We start from the raw sequence: 16,148 nt of genomic DNA, 5'->3' as shown, positions 1-16,148 counted from the left end.
ACTGAGGCAGGAAGACCATGAGTTCAAAGTCAGCCTCAGCAATTTAGCGAGGCACAAAGCAACTTAGTGAGACCCTGTCTCAAAATAAAAAATAAAATGGTCTGGGGACATGGCTCAGTGGTTAAGCATCCCTGGGCTTAATCCCTGGGATTAAAAGCCTAAGATGGGGCAATCATAGAACAATGTTTCCTGTGTCTCAGGGCTCGCTTCTCTACACTGCTTGATAACAAATATCTGAACACTTTCCTTAAATATATTTTGTCTTTTTTTTTCAAATTATTTAAGGCAGAGGATAAATCTGGTCCTTGTTATTACATTGTGGCTGGAAGCCCATTGAAGGGTTTTAAGCAGGTGAGTGACATGAATGGATCTGTGGGTTGGGAAGGTCACTGATGGTTGATGTGAGAGAGAGATTGGTGGTACTGGACCATAGGCAGAGACTGGCAAGGTTACAGTTTGAATCCACATGAGCAGCATCAAGGAAATCTGGCAGCAAGAAGCACAAGCTTATCTAGTTCAAGAACAGATTTCAGGACCAATTTCGTGGGAAGGAGAAGGACAGGTGAAGGAAAGGCTGGACTCCAAACCCAATGCATAGGACAGATTATGTAGATGATAACAAACCAGCATATCAATCACCTAAACTACAGAACCAGATGAGAAATAAGCTTCAGGAACCTATTTTGAGAAAGGCATAATGCAGAGACAGTTACCCAGTCAGGGTCTAACTGCTTGTGCATTAAAATACTATGAATGAATGAATGAATGAATTCCTGTAGGACTTATTGTAAGCAACATGTGCATGAGAATTAGTTGTTCAATATCCTGTGATAATTCTTGAATTATTATTTTCCTCTCACTTGTTTATGACTTTTCTCTTCATCTGCAATCTAAGTCCGCCACAGGCATGGAAATAATTGCAGGCTTCCCTTTCTTCCAAGTAGCAGCATTAGTGTAATTATTTTTCCCAGGTTTCATGACTCTCAGTCCAATAATTTTTCTTTTGTTTTTTTGTTTTGTGTTTTTAGGTACTGGGGATTGAGCCCAGGACCTCCCACATGCTAGGTAAGCATTCTACTACTGAACTAAATCACCAGCCCTTTTTATTTTTTATTTTGGGACAGGGTATCCTAAATTGCTTAGGGACTTGCTAAATTGCTGAGACTGGCCTCTAACTTTCAGTTCTCCTTCCTCAGCCTCCTGAATTTCTGGGATTATAGGCACACAGCATGCCACCTTGGCTCTTTAAAAATTTTTTTGGACTGGGGATTGAACCCAGGGGCATTTTACCAGTGAGCTATATTTCTAGTCTTTTTTATTTATTGTAATTAATTCATTAATTTTGCTGTACTGAGGATTGAACCCAGAGGTGCTCTACCACTGAGATACATTCCCAGCCCTTTTTACTTTTTATTTTGAGACAAGGTCTCACTAAGTTGTCCAGGCTGGTCTTGAACTTGTGATCCTCCTGCTTCATTTTCTTGAGTTGCTGGGATTACAGGCATGCACTACTTTGCCCAGCCAGACCTTTTTATTTTATTTTAAGACAGTGTCTCACTAAGTTACCCCCAGCTGGTCTTGGACTTGCAATTCTCCTGCCCTAGCCTGCTAAGTAGTTGGAGTTTTCTTGATGTTTTTATTTCTATGGGAAATATTCCAAACAGCTACATCAAAGTGTAAATGTATATAGCAATATGGTGGTTGCCTAATTAGCTAGTATTCTCCCCCTTCTTTCTTGTTAACAGAATGCTAATTTTGTTCAGGTATTAGAGTACCCTGATCTCAAGGAACTTTGTAGGCTGGGGATGTAGCTCAATAGTAGACCTCTTGCCTAGCATTGCCTAGGTTTGATCCTCAGCACCACACATACACACACACACACACACACACACACACACACACACATACACACACACAAAACAAAAACAAAACAACAACAACAACAAAAAACTACTCAAGGAAGATGGTCCTATGCTTTGGTCTATAAGTAGCATGTGATACAGTTAATGGCAAAGAAGAGAGATGGGTAGGTTGTCTCTTCCTCTGAAGATTGCATACATTCTCTCTTGAATGTGCCTCTACTTTCTTAAATAAACATTTATCTGTTAAAAAAACAGATTAATTTATATTGATGAATTTGCTGGGAGTGTGTCTGGAAAACAATTGACTTCCTTGAAAAAAGGAAAGTGATCTTTCTTTTGCTTTCCTGGTCACTGCTATCCCTTTACTCCTACTTCTTCCTTTTAATGTGGTTGTATTATCCAGATTTAGCAGCCCATCTTGTGAGAATGAATTAAAACCCTAGAGACAAAAAGCCAATATGTCAAAGATGGTGAAGTAGAAGAATGGAAAAATCCTAGGTTTGTTTTCTTTCCTCCTCCTCCTCTAACTCCAAAAATTACTGTCAGGCACAGTAATCCCAAAGGCTCAGGAGCTTCATGTAGGAGGATTGCAAGTTCAAAGCCAGCCTCAGCAATTTAGCAAGGCTCTAAGCAACAAGACCCTATCTGAAAATAAATTATTAAAAGGGCTGAGGATGTGGCTCATGGTCAAGTGACCTGGGTTCAATCCTTGGTACAAAAAAACAACAACAACAACAAAAAAAACCCACCTTATTTTAATTTAGGCACCAGAGATTGAACTTGGGGGTGTTTAACAACTGAATCACGATTCCCAGAACTTTTTATTTTTTAAGACAGGGTTTCACTAAGGTAATGAAGGTCTCACTAAATTGCTGAGGCCGACCTTAAACTAATGATCCCCCTCCCTCTGCCTCCCAAGTAGCTGGGATTACAGGTGTGTGCCACTCTGCCCAGGTATTATTTACTTTTTTTTTTTTTTTGGTACCAGGGATTGAACTCAGGGGGCACTCAACCACTGAGCCACATCCCTAGCCCTATTTTGTATTTTATTTAAAGATGGGGTCTCACTGAGTTGGTTAGCACCTCACTTTTACTGAGGCTGGATTAGAACTTGTCATCCTCCTGCCTCAGCCTCCCAAGCTGCTGTGTATTATTTACTTTTTAATTGGCAAATGAATATTATGTGTGTGTATTGTGTGCAACATATTTTGAAATATTTATACATTGTGGGATGGCTAAATCAAACTAATTAATATATATGTTACCCCTTATACTTATCATATTTTGTGGTGAGAACACTTAAAATCTTCTCTTAGAAATCAAGAACACAATACATTCTTATTAACTATAGTCAGCTTGTTATACAATAGATCTCTTGCACCTATTTTTCCTGTCTAGCTGAAATTTTGTATCCTTCAACTTACATTTCATCAATCTCTTTCCCCCCACCCCTGGTAACCACCATTCTACTTCTATGAATTTCTACTTCTATGAACTTTTTCTGTGCTGAGGTTGGAACTCAGGGCTTCATGCATGCCAGGCAAGTGCCCTAAAACCCTGAGCTACACTCCAATGGGCCCTTCAAGACTTTTTAAGACTAAATATTATCCACTGTATTTTTATACTATATTGTCTTTATCCATTCATCATTGATGGACACTTAGTTTGATTCCATACTTTGGCTATTGTGTTTTGTGACTAGTGCTACAATGAACATGGGAATGCAAGTGATTCTTCAATATACTGATTTCATTTTCTTTGGCTACATATCCAGTAGTGGGATTGCTAGATCATATGGTAGTTCTATTTTTAAATTTTTAAGAAATCTCCATATTATTTTCTACAATGTGTGCACTAATTTACATTCCCAACAACACTTTTCTCCTCATCCTCATCAGTACTTTTTTTTGTACTAGAGATTTAACCCAGAGGCGCTTTACCACTGAACTACATCCCCACCCTATCCTTTTTTTTTTTTTAAGACAGGGTCTCACTAAGTTGCTTAGGGCCTTGCTAAATTGCTGAAGCTGGTCTTAAGTTTTCAATCCTCCTGTCTGTGCCTCCCAAGCTGCTGGGATTATAGGCATGCATTACCAAGTCTGACAATACTTATTTTTCTTTTTTATATATAATATACTTTATAACACGTGTGAGGTAAAGCTTAGGGTTTTTGTTGTTGTTGCTATTGCAGCTCTGGGGATCATCAAACCCAAGGCCTTGTGTTTGCTAGGCAAGTGATCTGCCACTGAGCTACATGTCCAGACCATTTTATTATTTTTTATTTATATATTTATAATATTTAAAAATATTTTTTATTTTGATACAGTTGTCTAGAGTGGCCTTAACTTGGGATCTTCCTGCCTCAGCCTCCTGAGTCATTGGGATTACAGGCATCTACCACCACACCTAGTCAAGCCTAGGTTTTTGATTACCTTGTTGAGCAGCCAATCTAATACTGGCATCTGTATTCCTCCAGATTTCTCATTATGTGAGATTTCTTGTTATGTGTTATATATATATAAAACATTATATATATAAATATAACATTTTATATATATATATATATATATATACATATATACATACAATACTTTATATATACATTCAGGGATGGGATCAAAATCTATTTGTTTAAGTCACTATTAATCACATTTTCTGTTACTTGGGACCCAGTCTAAATTGTTCTGAACTGATACTGTAGATTTTTAATTGGATTACATTTTTTTCCAGATTACTTTGGTAAAAAAAATTGGTAGTAATGATTCATATTTCTATCATCAATGGATGGATATAGGGAAATGGACATTCATTTAGAATTTATTTTTGTATATGGCACAAGATAAGGATCTAGCTTTGATTTCTTTTTGCTGGGTTTTTGTTTTGTTTTTGCAGTATTGAGGAATGAATCCAGGGCCTGCTGCATGCTAGGCTAGTGCTCTGCTACTGAGCTATACCCTCAGCCTTTGGTTAATTAATTTTGAAAGTATCATTTGTTAAAATATGTACTTTTGCCACAGAAATGAAATTTAGAAACTTAGATATATTTATAATTTCTGAAGTTATTGCTTTTATTTATTTTAAATTAAAAATTTTTGGTACCAGGGATTGAACCCAGGGGCTCTTATCCACTGAGCAACATCCCCATCCCTTTTTATTTTTTATTTTGAGACAGGGCCTCACAAAGTTGCTTATGGCCTCCCTAAATTGCTAAGGCTGTATTTGAAATTGTTATCCTCCATTCTCTGCCTCATGAGCCTTTGGGATTACAGGCATGGGCCACAGTGCCCCGCTGTAGTTATTGCTTTTAATTTTTATATATCCTCTTTACTCTACCCTGGTTTCTATCATTTTAGGGGAAGGAATCTGGCAAGACAAAAAACAAACAAACAAACAAACCTGAAAGACTTTACTTTCCCATCTTTACTTTCCCATCTCTGGAGTCCTTAGGGGAAAGGGATTAGGGACATAGATAAACTGTTTAGGGCAGGAAATATAAAGGCGGAAGTACTTTATGCAACCAAAAGACAGATTCTGGCCATTCCTGCTCTCTAGGGCTGAGCATAATGCAATGCTATTAGGGAGATCCTTGAGTCCTTAGTAGAGTCCGATCTATGTCCTGCTTCCTGGCACCATCCTTGGGTAGACAGCAAAACTTGAGAGAAAAGGGGCTGTTCTAGGCAGGCTTAACAAAAATTCTCACATCACTGTCATAGCCCCAATGTAACAAGGACCTACATACAGGAACACTGTAGACAGAGGCAATGAACCTTTGACTGTTAACCTGTATAGTCTGATGATCAAGAACTTAATGGACCTTTCCTCCTCAGCTTCAGCCCAGAGTTATGGCTTGAGCCTGGAAGGGAGGAGCATCAAGAATTAAGAGATTATTTTTGGGGGCTGAGGTTGGGGGCTGGGGTTGTGGCTCAGTGGTAGAGCACTTGCCTAGCATGTGTGAGGCACTGGGTTCGATTCTCAGCACCACACAAAATATAAATAAAATAAAGGTATTGTGTCCGTCTATAACTAATAAAAATATTTTTTTAAAAGGAGTTATTTTCTACTGGGTGTGGTGGCACAAGCCTGTAATCCCTGAGGCTCGGTAGGCTGAGGCAGGAGGATAGCAATTTCAAAGCTAGCCTCAGCAAGACCTTATCTCAAAACAAAACAAAACAAAACAAAAAAAAGAGGGTTGGGGATGTGGCTCAGTGGTAAAGCACCCCTGGGTTCATTCCCTGGTACCAAAAAAATGAAGTTATTTTCCAGTCTCAAAGTAATGGAGCTCAATGTTAAATGGAATCAGATAATAAAGACAGAACAAAATGTTTAGGAGTATAGACTTTGAACTAAACTAACTGCGTCCAAATTCTAGTTCTGTCACTTAATTGATGAGTTACCCTGGGCAAGTTATTTTACCACCTTGTGTCTTGGTTTATTCATGTCAAAAATAATATTAATAATAATATCTCATAGGATATACTGGGTTTGTAATAAGCGCACAGTCTTAATTATTAGCTTCCATTATTATTAGCATTATTATACAACTTAGTGGTTACACTTAGTGGTCATACTTGCTTTGTGAGAGATTTCTGACAAGGCTATTTTGTTTTGTTTTGTTTTATGGTGCTGGGGATAGAATCCAGGGCCTTATACATGCTAGGCAAGTTCTCAACCACTGAACTCTATCTCCAGCCCCAGATAAAACTGTTTTGAAAGACTTACAGAATGCTTGGGTAGATAAAAAGGGGTCAGGGGAAGGGACAGAAGAAGAGTGGAAGGAAGGGAAGGCAGGCAGACCAATGAAGCCTAGTTAGTTAGCAAAGGAGACTGAATTTTCTGATTCCCAAAAGATTATACTATGTTAGTCTATATATTTTTTCTTTCCTTTTCCTTCCTTCCTTCCTTTCTTTTTTGTATTGGGGATTGAATCCAGGGACACTTTACCATTGAGCCACGTCTCCAGTCCTTTTTACTTTCTTTTATTTTAAAAGACAGGGGACAGGGTCTCAATAAGTCTCTGTGGCTGGCCTTGATCTTCCTACCTCAGTCTCTTGAGTTGCTGGGATTATAGGTGTGTGCCACCGCCCCCAGCTAGATTGTGCATTTCTAAAAGAACTGATATTCTTCTGGAGAGGAAAGGGGTGTTCTAGCAATCCTAACTTAGGCTTTATAGCCTAGCACTATATGGATTTTACAGAAGAGTTTAGATCTAGGACACTTCACAAGTTTTATAGAAATGATATGGATTTAACAATTTTAAGGTTCTCTAAGAGTCAATTACCAAGGCAACTTGCTCCTGATATATACCCTGGGCACATAAGGAAAGACTGTCTAAGAAGAGGAGACCAGTCTCCATAGAAAAGCTAGAGAAATTGCATTGTCTAGTCAGCGAGGTGGGGAGTGTTTTCAAATTAGTCACTAAACCAAAGAGAGCTATTCACTTCTAAGGTTGGCAATGATCACCTTTACTCAGAGGATATTCCTTATATTGGGAGGAAGGAGAGAGGACAACAGTAACCCCTTGATGATCCATGTGAGAAATTCTCCCAGTGCTAAAGCTTGCTTAGGGAAAAGACCACCCAGGCATATATTTTTTTTAAAGAGAGAGAGAGAGAGAGAGAGAGAGAGAGAGAGAGAGAGAGAGAGAGAGAGAATTTTTTAATATTTATTTTTCAGTTTTTGGCAGACACAACATCTTTGTTTGTATGTGGTGCTGAGGATCGAACCCGGGCCGCACGCATGCCAGGCGAGCGCGCTACTGCTTGAGCCACATCCCCAGCCCACCACCCAGGCATTTAAGCTCTGAGAGTTACTGTCTTGAGCAGGGACCACCTGGATAACAAATACATTTTCTTCATTAGGATATTAAAATTTAATATAGGAAGAATGTTGCTTAGTATTATTTTGAGATATAAATGAACTTTTTTCTTTCCTGTATGTTTCTCCTCCACCTTCCTTTCCACATAGTCAGTTTTGTGGTATATCTCAAGGGAGGGGGGTAACAAGGCAGGAAAACACTCTGCTAGTCTTTCTAGGTTCTTTTTTTGTTTTGCTTTTTACTCTACTGGAAACTAAACCCAGGGCACTCTACCACTGAGTCACATCCCTAGTCCTTTTTAATTTATTTTTATTTTTATTTTGAGAAAAGATCTCACTGATTTTCCCAGTCTGGGCTTGAACTTGTGATCTTCTGGCCTCAGCTTCTGAAGTAGCTTGAAGGTGTGTGCCCCCACACCTGGCTGTCTTTTTAGTTTTTGTGTTCCAAAAGCACAAACTTTCAGATAAGGGGGATTAGGATGCAGGGGCAGAGACCAAGTATTTGGCCAAGAGAACTTGAAAGAAGAAATATTTGCACAAAAGAGACAGACATTATTACTCTATATACATGTGTGATTATATACTGGAGTAACTCTGAGCCATGTAGGGCCAGAGGAATGAGAAATTGTGCTCTACTTGTCTACTATATGTCAAAATGCATTCTACTGTAAAATAAATAAATAAATAAATAAATAAATAAATAAATAAATAAATAAATATTTGCACGAACCCTAAAAAGCAATTATTCTCTTTCTCATTCCACTCTCATTGGGGAGAACAGAGAGAGAACTCTGTGGGAGCTCAAGCAATGCAGACTGGGCTCAGCTTCCCCAGAGAAATACTTGGTTGGTGGGAAGATTCAAGAGAGAAAGAACTTTGTGGAATGTCTTGAAAGACAGATCAATAAATGACTTCAGTAAATTATTTTGTGCCTCAAGTATGTGAAAGACTTGGAGAGGACCTTAGCACTTGAAAGGACTCACATGGGCAGAGGGCATAGCAGTAATTGCCAGTATCTAAGGAATTAGATGCAGGTACACTTATTCTACCTTTACTTTCCACACTCATGTCTGTGCACCTCCTAAGATCCCCAAATTGTGCTATCACCTGGGTTAAGGGAAGTAAATGTGAACAATTATTGATACTGTTCTCCTAATAAGTTGGTAAAAGGAGGGCACAGAACCATAAATTGAGTTTCAGAAGAAGTCACAACTTTACCCACGGCTGCAGTAGTCAGCTCTGAATTCTGAGGTTCACCTTGTTGATGGAAGATGTTACCATCCCATGTGGAAGAAAGGAGACCAACAGCTAGTAGGGTCATAAAACTAATCCCTTGCTCCCACCCCTGTGGGATGCTGGGTTCTAAAAATAATTTCAGTGAAAGCTTTTGTGCTTTCTTGGCACCAGAGCCTCCAAAAATGATGAACTATATTATTGAAAGATGTTTTCCTGGAATAATGTAAAGCCAAACTACAAGTGGTTAATGCAAGTCAAATTTTTCTGTTTGATGGGTAGGAACACCACAAATACCACTTGAGAGACAGTGGAAGCCAGTGGGTAGAGAAGAGAATGTTCCCTGATGTATACTGGTGATTAGCTATAATTGCCCACTCCCCTTTCTGCATACAGTGGCATTTGTGCTGAGTTCTGGATTAGAGCGTCTCAAACAGAAGAGTACATATGCCAATAAGAGGTCTAAATTGAGAAGGGCCTGTACTTGGAGGAGAGCAGACTTATTTGATTTTCAAATTTCTAAAGCTTGTAAAAGTCACACTACTTAACCCATTTTGTCCCATTGTCCAAAATGTGGCACAGCTATAAGAACTTAAATTGAGGAATAAATATACCCCTTATGGTAACTTTTAAGTAGTATTTGAGGGTTCATGGATGTAGCTCAGTGGTAGAGCTTGCCTGGCATGTGTGAGGCCCTAGGGTTCAATTTCTAGCACTGCAAAGACAAACAAACAAAAAACCCCACAAAATAATACAGAATCAAAAACTTGGGACATAATGGGTTAACAGGCATTTTTATTATAATTATTATTGCATATTTATTGTACAAATTAATGTGTTTTGCTGTGACATTTCCATCCATGCATATATCATGCTTTGATCATATTCAACCTCTCTTCTACTTACCATCTTCCTGCTTCCCTGTTCTCCTTCCTTTCTCTAATAGGCCCTCTTATGCTTCCAAGTGATTTTTTTTTCTTTTTGGTTTTCACATATGAAAGAAAACATATCATAATTGTCTTTTTGTGTCTGGCTTATTTTGCTTATATTTAAAAGAGGCTGTCAAAGAGGGACTTCTCAGAAGAGTTCACCTCTGAGCAGGTTGAAGGGCTAACATTTCTATGTATCCTTGTATTGATTACATCATTAGGCTGAGAGACAAAGGTGAGAGGGACAGGGCCATAACTGAGCTAGGTGCCTTGCTTTTCATAAAGGAATGTATGTAGGAGTTTTATGATTTGGTCAACATTGAGAAACAAAAAAGGTGGCCACACATTTCTTACCCTGTGAGAGTCAGGACCTACAAAGACTTGGAACGTATTGGTAATCTTTGAAACTACCCCTTGGTGGTTAGTTAATCTTCCAGAGTTTCCCTCCACAGTAGTCAATAGCTCAACAGAGAATAAGGACTATATTTAGGAGCATTGAGGAAAGAAAGAGTACAGGATAATCCATCCATTCTTCAACTAACTGGGAATGCAGAGAACTTTAAGAGACAAATCTGGTATTATTTAGAGAATACATACTTTGTTCTTCCAAATCTGCCAGAAAGTAACATCTCTACAGGTGGAGTGTCTGGACTTCTTATCCCTGATTATTGTTCACTGTCTCCCTCCATGGTCAAAATTGATTGAAGATAGGAGTTTAAATTTATTAAGTTCATGGTCTTGTTACCTTACAAATTCTGGCAATACTGGGAATAATACGTGAACTTTGGCTGGGTACAGTGGTGCACACTTATAAACCCAGCTATGTGGAAGGCTGAGGCAAAAGGATCACAAGTTGGAGGCCAGCCTGGGTAATTTAGCAAGACCTTGCCTCAAAATAAAATGAAAAGGTCTGGGGATGTAGCTCAGTGGTAGAACAGTTGCCTAGCATATCTGACCTTGAGTTCAATCTCTCTCTCTCTCTCTCTCTCTCTCTCTCTCTCTCTCTCTCTCACACACACACACACACACACACACACACACAGAGAACAATCCTCAAAAAAAAAAAAAAAGGTTGTAGATACAAGAGACAGAGCTACAAGGCCTCCTTCTGTTACATTCCATTTGGACCTTGGAAACTGCAGTTAACTTCATTGATAGTCATATTTATTTATTTGGTGCTGAACCCAGGGGGCTTTTCTTTTCTTTTCTTTTTTAACCAACAAGCTGCATCCCCTGCCTTTTTAAAAATTTGAGACGGGGTATGTCTAAATTTCCCAGTCTGGCCTCAAATTTGTAATTCTCCTGCTTCAGCCTTCTGAGTCCTTTGTGCCACCTTATCCAGCTGATAGTTCTTTTGTGGTGTTGTTTTTGTTCCAGGGAGTGAACCCAGGGGTGCTTAATCACTGAACCACTGAGCCACATCCCCAGCCATTTTTATTTTATTATTATTATTTTTTAAAATTGGAGACAGAGTCTTGCCAAGTTGCTTAGAACCTCACTAATTTGTGGAGGCTGGTCTCGAATTTGTGATCCTCCTGCCTCAGATTCCGGAGTCTTTGAGACTACAGGTATGCGGGGGTGGGGGGGGTACCAGGGATTGAACTCAGGGGCACTCTACTACTAAGCTACATCCCCAGCCCTATTTTCTATTTTATTTAGAGACAGGGTCTCAGTTGTTTAGCTCACCTCCTAGTTGCTGAGGCTGGCTTGCAACTTGCAATCCTTCTGGCTCAGCCTCCACGCCCGGCTGATAGTTTCTTTTTAAAGAGCTGAAAAAGGCTAAGGTTCTGGGAAAAGTTTTTTTAAAAAGTTGGGTAGAGAGGAGAGGTGTGTATAACTCAGAGAATAGGCTCTGAGGGTGGGCAGTTGTAAAGAGTAGCTTGGTATTTTCCATATTGCCTCCTACCCTCAAGACATCCTGTTTGAGGGGCATTGCTAAAGAAATCCTGCCCTTTAAGAGTTTTCATTCAGGTGCTGATACCAGATGCATCCTGGGGGACTGAAAATGCCTAAGCTCTGGAGAAAGCACACCTAAGCTCAAGTTTCACTCTTCCATACATAGTTATGTGAACTTGAGCAAGTCAAGTCCATTTTCCCCTCATGATCCTCAGTTTCCTCTTCTGTCAAGTCAGGATCGTTGATGTGAGCATGACAGAAATAATTCTGCACTGTCTCATACAGCACAGGAAACACTTCTTAAATAAAGCTGCTGGGCTGAGGTTAACATGTAGGGAAAGCTGGAAGAAGGCAGCATCCAGCAAGAGGACCTGGGAATTTTTCAGGAAGGTGGACAGTGGGAGACAGCCAGCCCCAGGGGGTGGCCTCTTCGCATGCGCGCAGTCCAGGAGCCCATAGAGCAGCGAGGAGGCGGGGCCAGGTTTCTGAAGGGGTTGCTATGGCACCGAGGGGCCAGGGGAGGTTAACTGAACCCTTAAAACATTGCTCCCTCCCCCTACCGCCATCGCCAGGGCCTAGGGCCATTGTTCCCGGCAAAATGGCGTCGGTAATCCCCCTCCCGGTCAGAGGCCTGAGTAAAGCTGAGGGTGGGAGTGGGACTGAAGGTGGGAGCAAAAACTACAATTCCCAGGATACACCACACCCGCCTGTGAGGCGCAGGGCACGTGCCCAGGCCTAGCGGTTACATGCCGTCAAAAATCCGTTTCATAGCTTCCCTTTCCCATCCCTGCTTTGGTTGTTGCCCAGCCCCCGCGCGCGCGCACTGCGGTCCTGGGGGGTGGGGGGGACATGCCGTGGCCGTTGCCCTCGCAACGTAACCGGGAGACCGGTATTTGTAAATCTGTGCTTCGACTTCTAATCCCGAAGCCAGCAGGTACGGGTCTCGCGAGAAAAACTGGGAGTTGGAAAAAGGGAGTTAGGGGTGGTGGGTGAAAAGGTACTGGCGGGTACCACTTCTCCACACAGCTACCGCATTTAAAGGCTTGCGGAGAACTGATAGTGGGCGATGGGTGGCTAGGAAGTAGTGTGTACTTAGATTTTTTTTTCTTTTTTGAGGGGAGAGGGCATAGAATTTGTGGAAAGAGCGAGAGCTTCACAACACTCTGGGGGTGTCGCGTGTGGCTCCTCAAAGAGATTTCTTTTTGGAAGGGGGAGAAGCCTTTCTCCTCGACGCGCATCCCTCTCCCGCTGCGTTGAAGAGGGCGGGGGAGGCGTGCGCACGCTCTAGTTGGCTAGCCACTCGGCACCTCGCTGCGATAGGGGCCGTTCGGAGTTGGGGCTGCTCCGTTGGCTTTCTCCGCCCCTCCCCCTCTCCTTTCCTCCCCTCCCTTCCCCGCCCCCCTCCGCCCCTCTCTCCTATCCATCTGAATTCCCTGGCTGGAGTACGCTTGCGCCTGGTCAGCTCCCGGGCGAGCGCGAGCTCGAGCTCGTACCCCGCTCCCCTAACCCCGCCCGCTCTTTACCTACCGGCCGTAGCTGGCCCGGTGGGCTCGCGGGGAGACGCTCACGCGCGCACGCGCACACGACGGGGAGCAAAGCCCCAGACATCGAGGAGGGGAGTAAGAAGCATCCGAGGAGGCGATAGAGGAGGAGACGGTGTGTGTGTATGTCGCTATTCTACAGTGTGGCTCGTCGGGGGGCTGGAGAAGGCTTGAGAGAGGGCAAGGGAGAAGCGAAAAGAGTCAGTCTCCCTCCGTGAGAGTCTCTAGTCTGGTGAGGGTCCCGGGCCGGCCGGGCTGTGGGAGAGAGGGAGGAGGCCGGGGGGCGTGTCTGGGATCGGGCTGAGAGATGAATGGGCCGGGGATGAATGGAGGGAGGCAGCGGCGGCCAAGAGTCTGTTCGGAGTAAGCGCCCTAGTGGGGGGCAGCTTGACCCAGGCAGGATGAGTGCCGTTACCAATAGGTACTGGATGAGGCCAGACTAGGGTCTAAGGGGTTGTCGGAGCTGCTGTCGAAGTGAACCGATAGGCGGGGAGGAAAATTAAGAGGAGAAAGTGGGAAAAGGCAGATTTGAGATTGAGGTGTGTTTTTTGTTTTCTTATCTTTTTTGTTTGGGGGGGGGTTGGTTTGATAGTGGCAACTTTTGAAACTGATGGAAAACCCTGGGACAGGGAAGGTGAGGAGGATACAGGAGAAAAACCAGGAGACGGTTGACAAAGGACTGAATGATCATTTAAAGTGAGATTACGACTGAAGATCGCTTCGGGTGTGGGAAGTTGAGTAAGGTTTCTGTTGGTTGTGTTGATGGAAATGGGATGGGGGAAAGAGGGCATAATTTAGAGATTCAGTTGATTTGTGAGGGTCAATAGCACTGGGTAAGGGTGAAGGATATTGCAGGCTATTTGTGTAAATGTGTTTGTTTCAAGGGAATAGACATGTGTAACTTGCAAAGGGGTGTTGTGTGTTCTGTGACTGACATGACGGGAATGAGATGGTATGATAGGGTTAGGATAAAAGTGGTGAGGTGGCCTCATTGTATTGAAAGAGATTTTGTTTGACTAGAGTGGTGAAACATTTAGGTAGTGGAGTGTGGGTGGGAATACTGCACGTGTGTATCTCCGTATCTTGGGAGTTGATAGACATTCTTAAAATGAGACTGAAGTCTCAAAATAGATGCGAGTGGTATGGCTATTCCTTCCTAAGAGTTACTCTTGAGGCAGTTATATGAATAAAGAGCCTTTGAGTTGTGAGTCTTATATGTAGTGGTGATTGCATCCAATTTTTGGATGCTTTGTTATCTGTTTTTCATCTATAGTAAGTTTTAATACCAAGAGAACTTTCAAAGAGGTCTTAGTATATGACACAGAGCAGCAGGTGTCTTCTAGACAGTATCTAAAAATTGTTTAAACTCAACAGTCCCAGGAAAAGATACCTTGGTTAAAAGATAGCTAAGATGCACTAAAGCTGATTTTGAATGCTTAAATAATTATGTGATTTTTTTGGTCATTCTGAATTTATCTTATTTGAAAATTGGCATTTGCTTTTTGGTGTGAGTTTAAATTATAACCATTGCTTAAACATTTTGTTCTCTGAATACATTTCGTATCTTCTGGTAAGGATGTCTTGTCATGGTTTCATTCTGTTCTGGATCAAGATTAATGGTTATAGATTTTTAACTTTTCATGATAATTTTTACAAATTTTACTGACATGTATTGTGTTCTTTTGGAAATGTTGCAAATTTGAGAACATTTCTTGTATTCTATTTAGATACTGGAAGGAGTGTAATCTTTTTTTGGCTACCCACAGTTTGAATACAAAAGTTAATACTGTGTTCACAGTCTCTCAGATTGAGATGAATACTTAGTATATACATTAAATACAGTAGAAGTGTAATGGCAACTTTAGAGCCTGGAAATGTTACAGCAACTGGGGCAAGGTAGTCTCCCAGTTTTGAACTAGATGTTCCTAGATTGTAAGAACATTAAAGTATGGAGGATTGAAAGTGTAAGCATGATGTATTTGGGAGCAGAATGAGATAAGACTGGAATCTTAGGTTGAGGCTGAGGTGAAGGATTTACTTATGCCTTCATCTATTCTTGAAAGCCTATCTTGGTCCCAACTTTCTTCTTTGTGCAGACATCTTCCAAGAAGCTAGATTAGGGTGCCCCTCTTTAGAGTTCCCATTGTGCATAATTTTATTACTGTATTTCTGTTGGGAGGCAGGCAGGAAATATATTTTCCACATTTTATCTGAAAGAGAAAGCTCAGAAAAATAAGACTTGCCCTAATAAGTGGTAGATCCTGGAGTTTTGATTTCTAGAACAATGTTAATTCTTATATCACAATCTGCATTTGTTGCTCTAATTATTCTAGACTGTTTCAGGATTTAGATTTCTGTAGTGTTAACTTGACTGTCTTCCTTAAAATAGAGGAGTTTGTGTTTTTACCACGTTGTCCATTGCTTAGCCAAGTCAATGATAAAACCAGTGGCTGCAAAGAACCATAGTAAATAGAAATTTTAAAAAAAGGTGTGTGTGTTGACCGGGGGGCTGTTACTTTACCAACAGACTTCTAGTCAGGTAATTGAATTAAAAATAATTAATGGAGTATGTTTTTATGCTGGGGGAGGATTGTGTGAAAGAAAAAACAATCTTTCGTCTCTCAACATAAGTAGACCGGCTTTATTTGCAGGTATACTTGATTACATCTCTTGGCTAAAAGCAGGAATTCTTTCAAAGGAGTTTGTCTTTTTTTGTTGTTTGAGATATCATAAAATTTGTGATATTGTTAGGAGACATTCTATGACTATAAAGGACATCTATAAAGGTATTTATTGAGAAATCCCTTAATCTTCAAAAATAGAATTGATGCCCCCTTCCCTTTTTGGTACTGGGGATTGAATCCAGGGCTGCT

The 16,148-nt window shown here is 41.1% G+C and overlaps 1 protein-coding gene across 7 annotated transcripts in view; it reads left to right on the top strand.

Annotated features, from left to right (window-relative positions):
- Positions 1-12,484: 12,484 nt before the first annotated feature.
- Wnk3 (WNK lysine deficient protein kinase 3) overlaps positions 12,485-16,148 on the top strand; it is a 171,363-nt gene continuing 167,699 nt past the window's right edge. For 2 of the 7 annotated variants that reach the window (XM_040281261.2, XM_040281236.2), the window contains exon 1: positions 12,697-13,390. The gene's annotated coding sequence lies outside the window, so the exon portion shown is untranslated. The other 5 variants (XM_005339780.4, XM_021719768.3, XM_040281244.2 and 2 more) reach the window with 4 other exon arrangements.

This window comes from Ictidomys tridecemlineatus, chromosome X, assembly GCF_052094955.1.
Source record: "Ictidomys tridecemlineatus isolate mIctTri1 chromosome X, mIctTri1.hap1, whole genome shotgun sequence".
NCBI lineage: Eukaryota > Metazoa > Chordata > Mammalia > Rodentia > Sciuridae > Ictidomys > Ictidomys tridecemlineatus.
This window is presented reverse-complemented; position numbering and strand designations above follow the sequence as displayed.